The sequence below is a fragment of the Aphis gossypii genome, chromosome 3 (genome assembly GCF_020184175.1).
Source record: "Aphis gossypii isolate Hap1 chromosome 3, ASM2018417v2, whole genome shotgun sequence".
In the NCBI taxonomy this organism is placed as follows: Eukaryota; Metazoa; Arthropoda; class Insecta; order Hemiptera; family Aphididae; genus Aphis; species Aphis gossypii.
In genome coordinates this window covers 51842128-51862971 of record NC_065532.1, presented here as the reverse complement: position 1 = coordinate 51862971, position 20844 = coordinate 51842128, and the positions used below count along the sequence as shown (strand labels likewise).

Below are 20844 nucleotides of genomic sequence, written 5' to 3'. Positions count from 1 at the left end.
TTAAATTAAAGATATTATATATATATAATATATATATATATATAATATATATATATATATATTCATGGCTATATATTTATTTTTTTTTTAAAAACAAATTATAGAAAAAACGAAATGTAGTTCTACCAGTGACGGATTGTATGAATAGTAATCCGACGAATAAGCTATGACAAAATGTTGTGATATTTTTTATTAGAATATAATAAAGTGACATTGTTGGCATTTTTTACTACTTTTAATAAATTATACTATTGTTATAATTTGCTATGTTAATATTATTAAGTTTGAAAATCTAAACTATTTGTATAGTAATTAGTTGAGATTACATACTATTTTATTTATGACACATGAAAACATTGAAAATTATTGTAATAAATCTTAAATCATCGTGTTTTATATAAGCGTCCAAACTTTTTAGACATATTTCATGATACAGCATTTTAGAATTAACAAAAGATTTTTTTCAAGAGTATCACCATTTATACGGTGATGTAAGTATTATACTTAGTATACCTACTATTATATTATGTTGAAAATTAAAAAAAAAAAATCATGAAGTGCGTAATGTTTTTCGTTATCAGTTTTTTTACACCTATAACGAAAAAAAAACTATCAAACGTTTGGAATTTAATGAGAACACCGTAACATTTAGTATTTATACTCATCATTTAATTATAGAGATTAATTAAGAATTAAGATTATACACACGTGTAATAACGCATAATACCAAATTATTATTCATTCGCTATAGTTTTCTTAAAAATAATATGGTGCCTATACAAATACAATGCAAAACAATAAAGAGTTCTTATAATACCTTAAAATATTATACTATACTGTCACCATTTGGAATGATTTTTTTTTTTTTTGCACGTTTATCAACTCGCATCAAATAATCACTGTACATACCTATGCTTATTGTAAGTATTAGATTTACAAATTATAATACTTAATATATAAAATAAAGCGAGTATAAAAATAAATATAGTTTACGAGTGGCCGATGGTGGGAACGATTTGTCGTGAAACGACCTAATAAAGACCCTTATGTATAATGGCACATTTCCTGTTCAAAACACGCTTCTGTGAGATGCACTAGACTTTGCCTACGGCCATAAGTACTGTATACTAATAAATAATGATATTATATAAATATGCAGTCATTCCAACGTTGGTTTCAAAAACCGGAACTTCCAATTTAAAAAAAAGCTCTTATAATATTATATTTTATAGTGGAACATTGTCCCCGTCACTCGAATAGCTTTTAACTCTGCCGTTGCCGTGCTCCGCGTACGGACTGTTAAAATATAAACAATATATTATTACAATGTGCTTACTCATAATATATCGCATACCTATCTATTATATATATATATATATATATATACATATAACGCACCGTCATATTGCGATCGGTTCGCGTTCGAGTATTTACCGAGAGTCACTTATTCGTTTCCGAGAGATAATCTGAGTACGCGGGGTGCTTGTTGATAATAAAAAATAAACACCTGTATTCTGTACTCATGAAACGCATGAAATACAGCGTTAAATGCAAACGATATAATAGTCGTGACAACTGAACATGTATTACACTCATCGAATGCATGGTGCGCGGACTGCGCGATAAAGTCTATGTTATTGTGAATAAATAGTGTGACTGCTGCACTACTGCACTTTAAAAAAAAAAAAAGATGTTTCAAGTCTGCAGCTCGTTAGAAATAAATCGTGTTATTGTATACGAAAAAAGAGTGAATGATGTATACTGTAAACTGTGAAGGGTGCTTCTCGAATTGCTACTAATGTGCCAACACATCATATTATTATTAAGATTAGAAATTTTTAATTATAAAATATTATCAATATAAGTAATCGCATTAATTAATTGTGCAATCTCTCAGTTGGCCGTTCGGTGATGGCTATGTGCACATATTAAATGTAGAAATTTATTATTATAGGTGGTTTTAACATTGTATTTAATGCCCACGGGCTACAACAGTAAGTCGTTACTCGTTATCACCGGAAATGAAAAGTTACTGTTTCCAGATGAATTTATATGATGGGGTTCATGTTCGTGTATGAAATGTGATGTATCATGTATACTATTATCTTTGAAATGAAATATAAAAACTGCGTTCATTAAGTCGGAACTTAATAAATCATTTGATGTTAAATTATCGATTTTGTAATAATCTATAGGTCCATTAGTATTTAAATATATAGTATTGGATTTCATTAAATATGATACTAAATATTAATTTGCATCATCAGAACGTTTAAAAAAAAATTGTTTTACTGATTTAGTGGTGTGGAGCGAAAAAACGAGCACTAACATAATATATTATATTACCTATATGCATTGTGCATAGTTTGTAGGTTCTATCCATGAATACAGATGTATTAATTATATTAAAATTTTATATTATTCTTCTGAAATCGCCGTTTCTTCATTAAAATTATTTTTCGAATAATAATAATAATATAACATAATTTACTCATTATAATATCGTAATAATAATAACGACTCCGTGACATACCTGACCACGTGGTTTTCCTCAACGATATGGGCATATGGCAACAGGCACGGACCGGCGTATCATTATAACGCGATTAATCGGCGAAAAAAGTAATTTCACAGACATTACCATTTACCGCTTGCAATATCTCTGAGAATCCATTCACTTTTGGTTTTACACTTTACCTACGCACAATTTGTGCCATCGCGTGACATAATGATATTATTCTTTTGCGGCGCAGTGCGAACTGTGTCGGCGTTACATAATAATCGACGAATACTAATAATCAGTTGTCTTCAAAATAGGACTTTAATGGTTCCACGTGTCGTAAAGTATAACGACCCATAAGTGCAAACGCGTAATGTTACTATGGTGCTACAAAAATAATTTTGTATGCTATGTGTTGGTCAGAAGCATTTCCAAAATTCTCGTGAAATCGAAAAAACAAACGTTCGTTTCACAATGCATAAGGTTTTAGAGATAGAATTATAGAAAACATTGCAAGTTAGAGGGATTCGTCCCGAGAAACATATTTTGAAGTTATTTTTTTATAACCGATGGCGGTGTATTGTAATTTTTGTAAAAGTATAATATCATAATCAATTATAATTCACATAATATTATCTTGTTATGGGTCGAACCGTGATCTTTGCAGGGACGATAGATCAACCGTGTTTACAACTACACGCTATAAGCACGTGCTTTTTTTTGGCTCCTAAATCATAAATCTAGCCATAAAATATAGTAACACGAATGTCTCTGTAGATAAGTAATATCCTAACACATAATACCTATCGTACCTTTATAATATCATACAATATCATGAAGTTTAGATTAGAGGCGATTTATTGGATTTCTCGATAACCATCATTATGACGTTTAGAACGTGTTTTATATAATAATAATAATATAATATTGTGTTATACGTCTCCGTGCAGGACGAGAGTGAATGCCGCCGTGTCATAAACATAATAATACTATAATATATTATAAGACGTATAAATAAAACGAAATATTATATTTGACACGCGTGTATCGTTAATGATGGGCACCATGTTGTTATGAAGTATTAGGTCGAGGAAGACCGACGCGTCGTAACCGCGCCGAACCACACTCTATACAGTGTATTATGAAAATATGAAGTAATAAGTAAACGTCGACCCATACACATAATAACATAATATTTTATACACTATTAATATTATATACATATATAGGGTGATCGTGATGTACGCTGTCTCCGTCCGAAGTTTTTCAGAGCTATAATCTGATTTACTCGCGTCTACACGCTTGAGCCGAGTAGTACAAAATATTAGAATGTTCGCAGACAACAATATATATAATACGTATATACATAGGCACTATTTTAACGATTGTGCGGAGCAGTCGTAGTTCAACGCGCATCGGGTAGAAACGATATTATGAGTATAATAATAATAAAATGTTATTTTTCGAATATATACCGATGAACGGGTTCGAGAACAAAAAAAAACGTAAATTCCGCCGCTTTCGGAATATGTTTATTATTATTTTTTTTTGGTACGAAATATTGCAGTGATCACTCCTCTCGGTGGTTGTCCGCGCTAGGTAACAGTAGAACAACGGTTTTTTAATAACACGGCAATTGCTGCATGTTCCACGGGCGTACATAATATTATTATAACGATACAAAACGATCGAAATTAATTTTACAGGAATCCCCGCTGTGCTGCAGCGAAGACGGTCGCGGCGTCGGCAGGCGAGGAAAAACGAAAAAATAAAAAAAAAAACCGTTCGTCCTGTAGTATATAATAATACGTAACGACTGCCGCAGACGTATAAAAAAAAATATATTACGAGAGAGGTTGTAATGCCGACTGCAGTCAGGCTTTTCTCGCTCTCTCGCGCACGATCCTCTGCCCGCGCGCGCGTTAAAGTCCGTTCGGAGATTCGACTTTCTCTCGTCGTCGTTGTCGTCGTCGCCGGACCGCCGCCGGTCCACGCCCGCCTCCGGTCGCCGCTACGTGCAACGTTCGTTCCAGTGACCCCGAGACCGACCGGCTCGTCTGTTTCGGAAACGTAAACATAACGTTTTACAATACGCGCTCGAGCGGATTGCGAAAAACCGCTCGCCCCGAGCGCCAGTCCACGGTTTGTTTTATTTTCCCGTCGGCCCCGTTCCGATACACACTCGGCTATATTATTATTATTATTATTACATGTGTTTTTATAATACCTGTACGAGTTGGACGTGCAATCGAAAAAGGAACAGTCCGCTTTGCGTACGCGTTAATACGTCCTAATAGTTGCAACACGCCGGCAGTGCCGATAAGGCGTATAACTATATTAACACATTTTGTGGTGTACAACGATGCTGTAATCGCGGCTGCTGTACGGAGTGTCCGCGTTATGTTATATGAACGTGTACACTATAAATATCTCGTTGATCGATAATGAATACATTATTGACACTGTTAAGTGGAGACGCCGTGCCACACTCCCGCGTGTGTTTTATCCGTCTTACAAACTTTACTACACTATGGCAAACTTTACGTTCACAATAATCGATTTCACTCTGTTTATAATAGAAATTAGAGTGAATTAACTTGTTGTAAACAATCTCGATTCTCGAACGAGGTTATAATCAGATTTCAGAAGTTTATTGGAATTTCGATTTTGAAACTATTTAATATTTATTTCCAATTTTGAAATTACATTCTTAAAATTATCTTAAATTACTTATTGTAACACAATCGTATCGTTAATACAACTCACCATATAAAAGACACGAAGAAGCTCTAGATGATTATCTTGACGTTGCTATCGCCATTAATACTGCCAGGACAAATTTTGTTACGCGATGAAACTGAGTCGCAAACTTGCGTAGTTACTACAAATGTACTTACTGAAAAATGAAAATAGACACATGTGTATATACAACTATTACTGTTATTATTATTATTTGAATATAAGTCATTTATAATACGATACGAGTCTGCTGCAAATAATAGTTAGCAGTGATTGGACCTCTCTTTCCCGCTACAATTTGACCGATAACGTTGGCTCATTTTAACATAAAGTGCTTGTGTATAACTCAGCAGTGCAGCCATCTGCGCTTTTAATTATTTACATAAGTTCATTTTAATCGTAATTCGTATAATAATTTGTTTATAAGCTCTTTGGCATTGATCGATGAGTTATGGTATCATTGTTTTATTTACCGTAAACTACAACTATATTAAGACTTTAGAGTTGTAGAGAAGTGTGTTAGTATAGAAGTCTGTATTGCTCTTAAGTCGTGAAAAAAGATTTTATAACTTATTATTTCATACTTATGTAGGTATAACTTTTTATAGTGTGGTGTTGTGTTTTAAATTGTAAGAAATAAAATTGTAAAAATACAAATTTAATATAAAACGTTTTTCTTTATCAACAAATGAAAATAGGTATGTAATTGGATTATTAATTATTAGTTATAGTTATCATTAGTTTATAATAGTTCGTATCAGGTTGATAGGTACTTGGAAAATATTATTAGGTTGAATGTTATCGTCTTGTATTACACAAAATTATTTTATTGCTTTAAAGATTTAGAAGAACTTGATATAAAAATCATATTCGCTTAAACACCTCATTTTAATCTTGTTGTTTAAGTTAAAATTTGTCAAAATTATCATTGTCGTATAATGTATTATTTAAGTATAAAAATTATCAACAAATCGCTCGGTGTGTAATAATGGTATAAATGTATAATAATTAAAGCGTTTACAATAATTTCAGAAAAACATCTCTTCCTGATTTAAATCATTTACGACACGATCTTGTATATTTTGAACACCGCATTTCCCGTTTTTAAATATTTAAATAGTAATAATTAATAGTATAATAATATGCTTGAAAACAGTATTAATATCCTTCGTATCAGGAATAGGCGGGGAGTATATATTGTAATAATATAATCACGGAATCGTCGTATTTTAGACAACCGAATCAGTAAAATGTAGGATATTGAGGTCATCGCGTAGGTCGGCTGTATTATGTACAATGATAGAGTGGGCAATAAGACACCAAGTTGGAAACGCGACGGTGAGATAATACTTCCTGTTAGGAACTGTTTTCAAAAGCAATAAAATATTATTCGGGTCGAGCCGAGTGTATTTGCCCGCAACGAATACACGACAAAATTGCATTGTTAGCGAAATAGCGAGTTATGACTACCTACTTAATGAATACGTGTAGTTTTTTATGCAAATAATGTCGTGAAATTGTATACGCGTGCATGCGTTGAACAAAGAACTAAAAAGTAATATTTTTAAACGAATGTAGGCACCTATTTCGGGCGCTGCCGTAACGGATATAGTAAATAAATATAGTAATATTTTAGTAATTTAACATTATCGTCATTAGTCGTAAATATTTCGTTGAACACGTTTCGATGTTTAGTGCGCGGTTTCTGTGTATAGGACTTAGGTACCAAATACATAATTCGTTTAGGCACGAAAGACGAAAAAAAACTTTCGACGACAACGACGACAACGACGATGGTAAAACCTCGAATAAATGTCTAGATAAAACATTGTACCGTGGCTTCTATGTGCTCTATCTATTATAGAGGTACTCGTGTGTTCAGCGTTTTCGAAATCGACATGTGCGCAACCGATAACGCAGCAGGGTTTAATCGAACGGGAAATCTGATCGGAAGTGCGACGGGGTATTACGTAGTTTATTCGTCGCGAACATATTATAATTATATAGGTTAGGTTATAATATCTTCTATCCTCCGGTTTGCTGTCGTCTCTTGTACAAGTGATTATGATAATATTATAATATTATTATTATTATCGTATTATAAATATATGCGCCGTCCCTTTTGTCATTTACGACCCCCGCCGAGGGGGTTGCGTTCGATCGCTGGCATCATCTATAAAACACGCGTATACTGCACAATATAATATATGTGTGCAGTCTATGCAATAATGGTCGGGATAGATTCCTTGATAATACGGTGCCTACATAGTACATGCCGGGCGTCCTAATGAAATAGCTAATTGACGTACAATAGGCCCCCATCGCCCCCGCAGCGCCGATTCCAATAGCGTCGTATACATTTAATCGTGTATTATATTATTATTATTATTATTATTATATCGTACTCGTACAATGTGCTATATTTGGTGACCTGCTGCTGATGCTGCACGTGTTTGGGTATGGGTTAAATGAAAAGAAAAGAAATTGGCTTTCCCGCTCAAACGGACGCAACACAAGCACAAAGACTGAAAGGCGTAGTGCATCATATGTATAGTTTCACGTTTCATACACGATACAGGAACGTAAATACTATACCCACCATGTGCACAAATAAAAAAAATTCTTGCTATTTGTATTTGGGCGTCAGTGCGTCACTGTATTTTTTCTTTAATTGCATTCACATTTTTATCTCTCAAATTTACACTTGAGATAGCATATTACCTGAGTACTTAATACTTATCCCGTATCCGAGTTTACTAACCAGGGCGGTAGAAACTGAAGAAGTTTAAAGATTTATAATATCTTATTTGTAATTCATAATATTATTATGTAATCATGTAGATAAGGCGTATGATAGCCGAACTATAATGTTTTTCAAACCAAAATTAAAAATATATTTATTTTAAATCAAAGAATATGCAAGTAGGTTATTAAAACACTAAATTATTAAAATAATATATTATACTTGTTTTTCTCGAATTTAATGGTCTAGTCGAATAAACATCACGTAGTGCGAGAGTGTTATGCTCATATATAATTCTATTAAAATTATTTTCTTAATTGTCATCTCCTATAGTTTATATCATTTTTAATCTTACATCGTCAGTTGTGCTGACGGTAAATGATCGATAATCGGATAATAAAACCATCAGACGGTATCATGTTTTTGTTTTTCGTGAAAGTTTTTCTCAATTTTGACCAGTTTTTATGACTCAATTTGGCGAGTGTATTCGTAAGTCATAAACTTTTGTGGGTTCTCGAAAAGGAAATACTACTAGTTAAGACATAATCCTCTTTGAGCTGAATTTGAATATTTTTGTGTCAAGTGATATAAATTGTATTCGTTATTAATGCCACATTCTTATAATAATAATATACATTAAAATATAATGTATGTATTATATGCACTATAATATCTGTCAAGTACAAAACAAAAATATTTACTAAGCCTTCACCCTCTCCATAACCACCAGAAAAAAATTTTTAGTGGATTTTTCGCTAGTGTTTAGTTTCTGCGTGTATACAGGGGCTCTCGTCACTGAGCGGAACACAATTTTTCAAGAACGCCCTCGCGTAACAGAATCACATAATAACATAATAAACTAAGTGCGCAATATAGTAAATGTTAGCTATATGAGAACTCCAACGAAGGCAATAAAAGTCGGACACGTTCGATTATATTGTCCGGATTCCAAAACGTAGTTTCATGATATAATTTATTATTGACGAAGTGTTCGAAAAACAAAATCGTAAAAATCGTAAGACCGAAACGAACATAACATTTTGGACGTGTATCGATCACGGCCTCGTGGTTTTATAGCAATTCTTTTTTTTAAAACGGTGTTTTTAGCACTATCGCTCGAAGTCCGTCTGGCAGAATTACTCGTGGGTGAAAAATTGCTCATGATTCAACAATTTTTTTCTCGATAAAAGTCAGACAATAACTTTTGTTCTAATATTAAAAATCGGCTTTGTTGGATATAATAATAATATACATACGTGCACCTGCAGGGGTGTTTTTTAGGCGTGCATGGGACCGTAGTATCATGTGCAGTGGGTGTGGAGAATTGCTTACAAGTTACAACGATGCTATTGGAATAAATGTGTTTTCCAATTGAATACTGTGTCCCCATGACAGTTAACATTTATCATAACACAGGTATTTCCTACATTCAATAGGTACCGGTTTTTGTATTATATCGTTATTGTTATTATATTTTTCGAAAAAATAACAATATGCATTTGTTCGAAATTCGTCTTTTCAAATGCCCAAAGGAATTTCAACGAATGTGAGCCGAGTGTAAATTGATTTTATACATAAAACACCCTAAATATAAATTAAAAATATTAAAATATTATTTATTGTTATAGGTATATAAATTATAATATTATATGCTATATAAGATTTACGTAATATACAATTTATTTGTACAACTCGGAAGCTTAGGATTTTTATTTTTGAAAAAGTACTTTATTAGTTATATTTACTTTTTATTAAATTGTTTGTAACCATTGGAATTTCGAGGGACTTAAAAATGTCTACCATCCTGTGACATATGACGCTGTACAATTTTATACAATTATACGATCATATAAAGTTTAATATTGTAAAGATTTTTTAATCCTTTTTCAAAACCGGTTCTATATTCGCTAGTTAGAAAAGGGTGCAACTTGATTTTTAGAGAAAACCAAATTATAATCAAATATAATATATCATATTATTATGTTGCAAGTGTTGTTCCTCTTTAAATTGTAAAACCTTATGATATACATAACAACCGAGACTTTAAGCCTATGTATATTCAAATGTAAAGCGTTGAACTCGTTATATAATTTTAGGATATATTATAATGTTATCATGTATTGCGGTAAATTTTAATCTATATTTGCTCAACACATATGGAGTTATATATATATACATACACACATAATATACTATGCAATTATGCAAACTAATTAGATGTATACGCTCTAATGTAGGTACTTACATTATTATATCTTAATTATTATGAAATCATTTAAGAGTTAATTCCCACGTGAAAAAAAATCAAAAATAAAGCGAGAGTGTCTAATACATAATGACGACTAGGAAAAAAATGAAGATATTCTACGTTTATACAATCTTTTTTTTTTTAAATCCCAGTAGTCGAAGTAGTTAGCGAATTTAACATATTATGACATCGAAGACTAACACGTGACCACACAGTTCTATAAAAGCTATCGGGTAAAAAAATAAAAATACCAATACAAATATTAACATACATTATAACTCATGGAAGATAATATTAAAAAAAAAGAGCATAATACAACGTGATACATCGATTGCGGACACCATCACGAGAATACACGGAAAGCGTAACACTTTGTCTTATATGATGGTTGCACGGAATGCAGTAGTATTATACGCATTAAGCTATTAAATGCCAAAAGGGTGGTCGGCGGTTTCGGGATTTATTGGACACTCGAGACCGAAATCGAAATGAATAACAACATTATATCATATAGCGTATTCTGCAGCGATGATGCGGTAGTGCAGTGATCACGATCTCTTCGAGTCGACCGGCTCGATCTCGTTTACACTGCAAGAACGCAATAGGAGTAAAAATTTCATCGTTGCGTAATAATACACAAACGCGTTTGTATTATAATTATAACCGCCGTTGCGCATTTACGCGGATTTATGAATTTGAACTTTTTTTCTTTTGCGCAAAGACGTATACAGTCCCGAGCGCGGGCGTTTCCGTTAAACGCGATTGCTGTCGTCGTCGCCGTCGACCTATAATAAGTTAAAACGGTGTTACGCATTATATAATATTATTATTGCGCTCCACTGCAGCAGATATAGGCGGGCAGGCAAACAGACAGGTATTATATAGATATATTGCAGCAGGGTAGGTTGCAGTGGCGGCGTTGCAACAACAGCACTGCATAGTGCTTCGATAACGGTATACGCGTATAATACGGTTAGGTTATTTATATGGGTAGATAGACAATGTTATGTATAGGTATATAGGTACATAATATATATAATATAATATAGCTATCGAAGGTTTTGTCGAAAAAATCGTATTCCGATCCGGTGCGGTGAACGGAACACGTTGTGATGACATAATATTTTAGTGCCAACCAGCTATTATATGAGAGGCTGACGGGATACGGCAAAAACTCGTAGTCGGGGCGTTGGAACAAAATGATTGCAAAATCACGCTGTGTATAACCTCCTACAATAACTGTATACATACACACAATATTATATATACTTACGTACCTCTGTGCGTGTATATATGTGTGTGTAGTGTATAATGTACATTATGTATAGTCGTTGGACGGATCCCAAAGTTGGCTTTAGTATTGGACCGTAAATGCGTCGAACGCCGGTCGCCGCCCGGCACAGGTCAGAAAACATTGCCGGCTCACCGGTCGTTGCATAATCGCCCCAGTTATTACAACACCGCCACAATAAATATAATATTATATACTTGTACATAATAATATTATATACCTTCCTACCGCCGCCGCCGATGTAACTGTAGCAGCTTTACATAATCGGAACAGTTGTTATAAAATTGCGTCGGCGCTTCGCCGTGTAACCTGCAGTCACGTCGGAAGGATTTCATACGAATCTAAAATAATATGTACCTAATACCTATTACATATTATTATACTTTTTTTCATATCAACGATATAATAACAACAGTGTATGCTGTTCGGTCAACTCTACACGCAGTAACCGCAGGCGAGTGAGCCGGACGACGTTTCGCTAAAAAGGATCTCATTTTACAAATATATACGATACACACCATGTATGTGCGTACTGCGTACCCATACTATTTTTATGATATATTTGATACATTATTATATGATGGATAAAGCATGATTTAAAGCTGCGTGATATAAGAATAAGTACTTTAGTATAATATGTGTTAACTGAGTACTGACTTATATTTATATTTGAGCGGAAGTGAAAGATTAATTACACACTCGGACACTAAAACGCATCTATAACCCCGGAAATCAGAGATGCGCTGCATTATCAAATACCAGAATAAAAATACCAAGGAAATAAAAATAAGGAAAAAACAGCAAACTAAAAAAAACAAAAGGAATAAATAACAACAGGAAAAGAGTACAAAAATATATTAAAGTATGTTTATCATGTTCTGTTGTTACGGAAGACAGAAGGGTCAGTTTTCAAAATAGTAGTTATTAAATACGTCTCGCTACTTCGCTAGTTCTGACATTATACCATTAGTTTATTACTCTCTCTGTATCTCGTCACATTTTAAAAATTGGAAAATCGTTCAATGCACCAACGGTTGATTAGGACCAATAATGAATGCTCTGTAAAACTGTCTCGATGGAAGGTTGCATTATTCCTATTCAAGTAGCTATTATAATACAATGTCGTTAGTATTTACAACTTCAAAAGACACAGCAAAAGTATATTATTATTTATTATTAATTATTGTTATTGACCATACATTATAGTAAAATATGACACGCGGTCGATCGTCGAGTCAATGTTTACGGATATAATATTATTATTTTTTTATTGTAATAATATTATATTTCAACGATGAGCAAATTATAACGATATATTATTATTATTATTATTACTATTGCAGTCGATATATACCCACTCGTCTCGAATATCCGGCCGTAATTTCTTCAGCGTGGTTGTATCGCGGATTAGGTTTTTGAAGTTGTTGTGAAACCCACTTCGGAGAAATATATTATTAGGTATGTTTACTCGTATTATTTTTTTTTTATTATTATTATCGTTGCTTTTTTATACCATGATTAAAGTATTATAATAGTAAATTCTTATTATTTTTATACATACGACCTGAATAACTTATAAATATATACATCGGTTTAATAAGTGTTTATATAACACAATGTACAATGTTGATGCCGTTTAAATAAATTGTATTCCCGGTAACTTGCTACCAATCGATAACGCTTTCGTGAGAATTTATAAAACAATTTTTGAGGTAGACTAGTTATAGTTAAACTAAGTCAACGTCAAGAACTCCAAAATATAATATGTTAATAGTCACCAAATAATGTATTTTACTCCGATAGATAGTATGTAACTAATATGATTAGGTTAGGTATACTAAAATACGAATTTAACTTAGTTAAAAGGTTAGTTAATATTTGTTTTTTAATTATTATCTTGGTAAAACAAATAGATACTGTGAAATATTCTAATTTTTTAAATAATAAAAAAGTATAGGTAGTAATCAGTAATTAGTTAAAATTTATCAAGATTAAAACCTCTATTATTGTTTACAAGGAACCTGACATTGTTATACTTGATACATACCAGCATTACATTTTTCATTTATATTTAAAAAAAATTGTGTAAACGATATTACTGCTATGAGATCAGTAAAAATGATTAAACTAACCTGAAGTGATAAGTTTGATATTAGTTAGATGTTCCAAAGGATACATAAAATTAGTTTAATATTTATAAGAATTTCGTCTATAATGAATCCTATGACTACATATATTGTATAGTACTATAGTCTACTTTTTTTGCCACGATCTACTAAAAATATATTTCACCTTTGAGGATCGACATCCATAAAAATATTTTGATAAAAAATGTTAACCATCACCACGATTAATTTTCTTGTGCGTGGCATAAAAATAAATTTTAACATGATCGACTTTGAAATCAACAAGAATAATAATCATCCACGAATCATGGTTTTTTTCTCCTAACTAAATGCGGATTTGATGTTAGACTTGAAGAAGGAAAAGTTGGCTTCAGTACTTCTTGTTTTTTTATAAACGGCTATTTACAATAATTAATAATACCGATCGCGTGATCGCGTGTTATAGGTAGATGTTTTCAACGTTGTCAATATTGGTATTATAAATCATATAGTAGTTAAACATATTTTGAAATCGATACACTCTATGTATAAATAAAAAAAAAATGAATATTGTAGCATAATGATTGTGTTTGTGTGTATAGGTCGTTGATCTTTAAAATAATTCAACATTTAAATTGAAAAAACAACGGAAATTATTGTTGTACTGACATTTTTACTTATTTTATTCTCGTTAATCGTTTTTTTCTATCGGACAATGTAATAAAATATTGCAATATAAGCTAATGGAAAAATAATAATATGATACATTTCAATGTTCATTGAATAATCATTTACTGTTGTTATCGTCATATTCGATCTTTATTGTTTTTTTAAAATGTACAATATTATGTTTTCGACAAATGTACCTATTACTTCACTAGTTAACATACTTTGAGCAAAATAGTCGTAGTATTATATTATGCATAATTACTTATATTATGTTATATTATATTTTAGGAATGATTTTGATATTTCATTTTTGCTTTTGTCTATTATTTTTAATGATAATAATTTTCACTTTCGTTGAACAACAAATGGTTTTCTGGTTTTCGTTTTCGTTTATCATTGAATCTTTTTTCGGTTTTCATTTTCATTTAACAGGATCTTGGACGACATTCTAGTTTATGTTTGACCATTCTTATCCATTTAAGTCTAATTTATATTATTTATATGACACAACACTATTATTTACTGTTTCTACAGTGAACACAGTTCGGTACAAAAAAACTTTTCTAAAGTATTGAAAGTCAGAGACAATAAATACTAATGTAGCGTGTAGCGTATCTTAAGTATTATCTTGTTTTTGAAGTCATATTTTTTTCAATCAATTTTTTAAAAACTTAACTCAGAACTTTTAGTTTAATACTAGATTTATTATTAATTTTAAATTGTAGTAATTGTTTATAATAGTTATAAATTACGATACTGTGTGTTAATATTAAAAATAATTAAAACCACTTTTATATTATTTCCTTTTCGAATACATCTTTCATTCAAATTAAATTATGCAACCACTAAAATATATATTGCCGTGCAGTGTATAATATAATATTAAGATACTGAATAATTTTCGATTTGGTTAGTATTTCCAGTAAAGGGATTAGGGTACATCATTAGATGTTTATTGATCTTTTCAAATTCAAATCATTACATGTAAAAGGTTTATTGTTTAAAATTAAATAATTCTATTAATTAATAAGCAGTACTATGACATCAAACGCTACATTAATCTTTAAGATTATGCCAGTGGCAGAGCTCAATTAAATTTTAAATGATTTAGAATATTAATTATTATTTTTTAAGTCAAAAGAATTGCCAAGTTTTAGATTTTGTTTATCATTATTAATTGAACACGTTCCAGATTTGTATTATCAAATATTATTTAAATAATATTTATCCATCAAAATTTTACTATAATGACTAATGATAGGTATCTAATTTTGTGCCCATCATACTGATATTACATATGTTATATCGTCTATCTGTTTTGATTTTTGGTACAATAAATTGATTTTTATAAAGCGTTAAATACTTAAAACCAATAAAATATAAATTTAATAATATCGAGAATGTCGATTGTTCGTGCTATTTATATATAATGTATATATATACGTATATATATATAGGCATGTGTGTAACTACAGAAATGCGCAATGATATTAGTACCTACTTATATTAGCCAATAGATATCTTAACACATGATAGGTAGTAGGTACAACTACTCGTACATACTGTAGCAGAAGCAATGCATTATGATTATTGCACTGTCAACTAGCCAAGTCATTCAGTATTCAGATGACGTATATTACTCGATTACGGTGTGGATGAAATTTGAATACACCAAAATTTAAGTTCTTTTATAATTATTGTAAGCTAAACGTATGAAAAATCTTGTATTAAATTTTCAACTCTTAGCTATTTATGCAAAATTTATTATAAATTATACCAAAAAAATAATTTGCAAATATTCATGATTTTGACTTATTTTGGTCAATACTTGAACTTTAAATGCTAATAAAAAAAAAATGTGCCTATGTATTCTTATAATTTTTTGATCACTGTAAGAATAACTTATGAGAAACTTTGTATTAAATTATCAAGTATTTTGACTCGGCCAAAAAATTTTTATCAACACTTCAAAAAAAAATTTTCAGAAAAATTGAAAACTTCAGTTGTCTATAAATAGCTCAAAAAAATTCAAAATATTTTAAAAATTAAATCACGTAAAGAAAATGCCGATCTTAATAACTGGTGAAATTTTCAAGTATCTACGACTTATACTTTTTGAAAAATAACAAATATTTAAAATCGTTTAAGGATAAATCGTAATCGTGACGCTATTTCGTAAAAATTTAAAATTCAAACACACTTAAAGTTTTCCTATAATGATGCTTCGAGTTTTCTCTATAGCTACTTGAATAAAAACTTATAGAAAACTTAGTGTTGATTTTTTTATTCTTAGATATAAACAAAAAAGTTTTTATGGTTTTTCAACTTTAAAATTACTTGCAAATTTTCCCGATTTTGACAAATTTCGTAAAAATTTTAACTATAAACGCTTATAAAAAAAAGTTGTGACAAACGACTTTTAATTTTTTTTTAACTATAATAAGAAAAACTCACAAGGAACCTTTTATTATATTTTCAAGTTTTTTTGGTCATCCAACATTTTTTTATTGACACTAAAAACAAAAAAATTCTCATAAAAATCGAAAATTTCAGTGGTCTATTAATAACTCAAAAAAAGTCAAAATTTTTTGAAAATTTAACCGTATATAGATAACACTATCATAAACATTTGGTGAAAATTTCAAGCATTTACAGTTATTATTTTTGAGTTGCAGTAAAATAAAATTATCGATTTTGTCTAAAACTGGTTTTGAGTAAAAATTCCTGTTTTTTTGTTACTTTTTTAGGATTTTTCCTGACGCTTTTAAAAACTATTGGAAATTCTTTACTTTTTACCCCTCTAAAGTACCAACTAGATTCACTTTCCTATCAGAAACGGGGCTGAGTCTAAAATTCGAAGCACTTTTACTGCTCCAAAATGTGGTGACAAACACAAAAAAACACACATCATTATAATATCAATACATTCATCACTTCGTTCAGAATCTTAAACTAACCCTTTATTGTTTTAACAATCTGCTCCAAAATATTATTAGAAGTATTTTTATTAATACTTAATTTGTTTAACTTATTTCTAGTTTCTACATCATAAAATATTTCATCCGAGTCATCCTATCAAAATAGTATCAATATAAATAAGTAATATTTCTTTTTTGTTTGTATTACAATGTATTTATTTAATTTATAACAATATATTTATTTTATTTAAAATAAAAATTGTCTATTCTAAAAAATATCATACATTATGTTATTATTATGAAGTGTAATCAGTGGCGTAGCCAAGGGGAGGCAGCTAAAGAGGCTATAGCTTCCCCCAATTGGGCCTAATTTTTATATTGTTTTAAAATATTTGAATTTGTGGGTCGTGCATAAGTATGTGTACCATATATGATAGTGTCATTATAGTAGAGTTTTAGAGCTGTAGTAGCAGTGACTCTCAACGCCAATATCCGTGTATACGTAATACGTATAATACTTTAATATAATACATAGGCGATCACGATAACAACTATACTATTGCAGTTAACGATTACTGTACGAGTTAGTTGTTTTTACACGTTCTCCGAGAGTACGTGGTCCACACTCATTTTATTCGTTTCAATTGTGTAAGTTTTTGGGAATTGATTGAAACCGAAATCGACCAGCTAAAAATTAAATGTTCGGTATAATATAGCTACTAAAAGATTATGTGTAGTACGTTTCGTGTTATATACAAGTACCATCGTAATAAATCGGGATTATAGATAATAGGTATATAGAGACTACAATGTACACTCTTGTTTAATATTATTTATCGCTTAAAATATACTTCGAACGTCATTCGTATTAAGTATAATATGCAGATGACGAATGCACGTATACCAGCGCGTGCAATTAATAAAAAAAAGTAGGTATGATGTATTATCTTGGCTGATGAAATATGGGATTTTGCCCACGAGTGAGTTTCTAGACTTTGTGGCGTTTTGCTGATCCGGATAACTATATACGTTTATACATTGCAGCATCGGTCGCTAGCTACTGGTTTCGTCCAAATGTAGAACTCATTATTGTCCAAGCGTATTGCCTTACAGAGTGAAAATAATAATCAGCAAATGCGTTTCGTCCGATTGATCGTGTCAAGCGGGGAAAGGTTTTGCTGCACATACATGGACTTATTTATGTGTTACAGAAATAGGTACATTTATAATATGTATATATATATATATATATTTATACGATCGTTTTGCAACGATCGTGTGAACACATTTATGTGTATAGAGTATAAAAAACAAAAGAGACCGAATAATCAAACGACCGCGATGGGGTGGGCGAAGTAGATGAAAGAATAGAAATGCAAAAAAATAAATAAATAAAATAACCATTCGATACTTAATAGTGAAGTCACACTGTTGTTTAGTAGTACAGTTGTAGTAATACTGTTTGTAATCATAGTAATAATATAGTATATAGTAGTAGGTAGTAGTATAGTAATTAATAGTTGTCGTATACTACGCGATCGGCCAAGGTTCGTAGGACCAAAAATAATATCGTACACAAGAAATGTAGATCACACAAACGTAAATCGGACGGCGTTAGTGGTGTTGCGGAAGTATAGGAATGTCCTGGCGTCCGGCCACACATACACACATACACATACGTTTCTTTTGTTCGGGCGAATGGCTCATGAGAGAGAAGAGAGAGAGAGAGAGTGTGGTGTGTGTGAGTGAAGGAGAGTAAATTGAGGGGGGAGAAATAACAAACACTTGGACTTTGGCCACACGGCCGACGACGGTGCTCCTCTTCCGCCTACTCTGGTTCGAGTAAATTCCATTACCGGTCGTACCGTTTCCGGTGCATATAATTTTGTGCGGCACTATAAGAATAGTGTATAATATAAAGATATAGTAATAATAATAATATATAATATGTTACTCTCGTGTACACGCACGCTTATATGCAAGTGAGATACGCTATGGTGGGTATGCGTGGCGACAAATATTCCAACGGGGACGCGGACGAGAGAAAGGAAGGAAGAAAGAAAGAAAGAAAGAATATAATAATAATAATAATAAAAGGACGCGTTGTATTCCGTCGACGTATAATATCATCGCACACGGAAAACATATATATGTAAGTATAATGATATACGGGTTGTGTGTAGGTATCTACGCGTGCGTGCGCGTCTTCCGACGAAATACCACTGTCGGGTCGGTGTGGTCGACACTTGGGCGAGGGTGGGAGCGGTGGCGACGGGATGGAATTCCTATTGTAAATCATATATTATATATATATATATTTATCGTATGCACATGTATGTACGGTTCGATATGTTTTACGCTTCTGGGAAATAATATTATATACCTATATAATATGCGTGTGCAAGTATAGGCGATGAGGTTTTCGTCCCCTTTTTCACCATATAAGTATTATTATTATTTTTATATTGTATCGCCACCGAATCCCCGAGTTTACATTATCATCATTATTATTATTCTCTTATAATAAGCGCGTTGTGGAGTACTGCGAGGGGTTTCGGTTTGTGCGGAGGGTGGGTGGGGGTTGGAACCGGTTGTATCGCGACGCTAGGCGGGCGTGTATACAATATAGTATAATCCTTCATCCGGGCACCCCATGGGATCGACTGGAGCCGCCGCCGCCGGACAATAGGCGGCGCGGGATAGGATAGCGTTCATATTAAAAATAATATCCTACGCATATACTATACGCGTATTATATTATACCTGTGATAATATATTATATATGTGCGTGTAGAGTGCGAGCAGGCAGGTGGAGCGGGTACGAAAAATTATCGAAAAAAAAAATGCCATTTTTTCTCGTCGATTTTACGCCGTCCGCCACACCGCCCAAAGAAGTCATCGTCGTCATCGTTATTACATTAATATTGTAATCCGTATAACGATACTCGTCGTATCCCACTGTTCGTCACCGGCGGCTCTGACTTAGCCGACTCGACGGTATATGCCTATAAACTTCTTATAGTTCTTACCCGTTTTTTATGATGTACCCATTTATAATAAGTAACGGACGTAACGATTTATTGTTATTATCAAAATTATGGTGAAATGATATTGTACCATAAGTTAGATGAAAATCGAAATATTTATAAAATTGTTTTGTATTTCAACGATTGTGAATTTTTTGCAATAGCATAGTGTTTCGCTTCGATTATTCACCAGGAATTTGAGTGGAGATATCGATCTGAATGTATTTAATCAAATATTTTCTACCCAACTATGAGCATAATGTCTATATCTTTATTCTTATACTTAATAAAAAAAAATGGGACGATTTGGTAACTTGTGCTTTTTCGGTAATTCATTCAATAATTTTGAATCAAATATAAACCTTTCAATACATATCATATATTTCACAAACATGGAAATATCGTGAAATATACGTATATTTACTTAAACTTAAAGTAACAAAAAATCAACTCCTTTTATTTAAAACCTTAGAAATAATATGCACTCAATAATCAGACTCGAAACATTGTAATTAGAATTTAACAGTTTAAATTTACATTTAAATCAAAAATCTTATTAAATAGTTACTCATATCTGCTTATACATTATAATATAATAATATTAT

The 20844-nt window shown here is 31.6% G+C and overlaps 1 long non-coding RNA gene across 1 annotated transcript in view; it reads right to left on the bottom strand.

The window, feature by feature from the left end:
- LOC114119238 (uncharacterized) overlaps positions 1-20844 on the bottom strand; it is a 53454-nt gene that overhangs the window by 12311 nt on the left and 20299 nt on the right. Inside the window, exon 2 of the long non-coding RNA XR_007604723.1 lies at positions 5267-5396. This is a non-coding gene — a long non-coding RNA (uncharacterized LOC114119238). The remainder of the gene's footprint in view (positions 1-5266; positions 5397-20844) is intronic.